We start from the raw sequence: 1664 nt of genomic DNA, 5'->3' as shown, positions 1-1664 counted from the left end.
CTTTCCTTCCTTCCTTCCTTCCTTCCTTCCTTCCTTCCTTCCTCCTTACTTTACTTTACTTTACTTTACTTTACTTTACTTTACTTTACTTTACTTCTTTTTTCTTTTCTTTTCTGGGAAGCAGTCTCCCCCTGTCGCCCAGGTTGGAAGTGCAGTGGAGTGATCTTGGCTCGCTGCAACCTCTGTCTCCCGAGTTCAAGCGATTCTCCTGCCCCAGCCTTCTGAGTAGCTGGGATTACAGGCATGCGCCACCATGCCTGGCTAATTTTTGTATTTTAAGCAGAGATGGATTTTCACCATGTTGGCCAGGCTGGTCTCGAACTCCTGACCCCACCTGCCTTGGCCTCCCATAGTGCTGGGATTGCAGGCGTGAGCCACCGGGCCCGGCTGCTACTTAAAAGCATTGTAGGGTGTCTGGACTAGAAGTTCTAGCTAGTGCATTTTACATATGAGGTCTCTGCGGCACAGCAAGGAAGGCTTTTCCCAGGCCACAGAGCTGGCAAGCCTGGGATTCTGCCATTGCCTGTGAGGTCTCATTCAGTTACATTGGCCCATCGTCTTTTGGCTGAAGGTCTGAGCCCCAGGAGGTGAGGATCTCGATCTGTCCTTTTTACTAGGAGGGCTGAGCTGTGCTCCTTGCTGATGTGGACCCAGATGCTGCTATGCCAAGAATGGAGAGGAAACTCATAGGATGGACAATTCCAGGAAGGCCAGATAATAGGTATTCATTTATCTATCCATCCATCCATCGATTTGTTCATCCATCCATTCATTCCAGGAAGGCCAGGATAGTATCCGTCCATCCATCCATCCATCCATCTGTCCGTCCATCTGTGCATTCATCCATCCTTCTGTCCATCCACTGACTCATGGATATCCATCATCCATGTTAATACTCACCACTGATCACAGGGGCATGCTGGTTAAGACTGTGAGTTCTGAAACCAACTCTGAGTTAGAATACTGGCCTCACCACATACAAACCTATGTGACTTTAAGCAAATTACCTAGCCTTTCTGTGACTTAGTTTCCTCATCTAAAAGTGCAGATAACAATATTGTATTTACCTGATAGAGTTGTTGTAAGCATTAAATGAGTTAATTCATGTAAAGTACTTAGAACAGGCTGGGCCCAGTGGCTCATGACTATAATCCCAGCACTTTGGGAGGCTGAGGCTGGTGGATCACTTGAGATCATAAGTTCAAGACCAGCTTGGCCAACAGGGTGAAACCCCGTCTTACTAAAAAAAAATACAAAAATTAGCTGGGCCTGGTGGCATGCGCTTATAATCCCAGCCGCATGGGAAGTTGAGATAGGAGAATAACTTGAACCCAGGAGGTAGAGGTTGTAGTGAGCCGAGATCATCACACCATTGCACTGAGACTGCGCCACTGCACTCCAGCCTGGACAACAGAGTGAGAGTTCATCTCAAAATATAAATAAATAAATAACGTAGGCCGGGCGCGGTGGCTCAAGCCTGTAATCCCAGCACTTTGGGAGGCCGAGGCGGGTGGATCACAAGGTCAAGAGATCGAGACCATCCTGGTCAACATGGTGAAACCCCGTCTCTACTAAAAATACAAAAAATTAGCTGGGCATGGTGGCGTGTGCCTGTAATCCCAGCTACTCAGGAGGCTGAGGCAGGAGAATTGCCTGAGTAGCTG

The sequence above is a fragment of the Sapajus apella genome, unplaced genomic scaffold (assembly GCF_009761245.1).
Source record: "Sapajus apella isolate SASKATOON/1434 unplaced genomic scaffold, GSC_monkey_1.0 scaffold2, whole genome shotgun sequence".
NCBI classification, from domain to species: domain Eukaryota; kingdom Metazoa; phylum Chordata; class Mammalia; order Primates; family Cebidae; genus Sapajus; species Sapajus apella.
Note: the sequence above shows the minus strand (reverse complement) of the source record.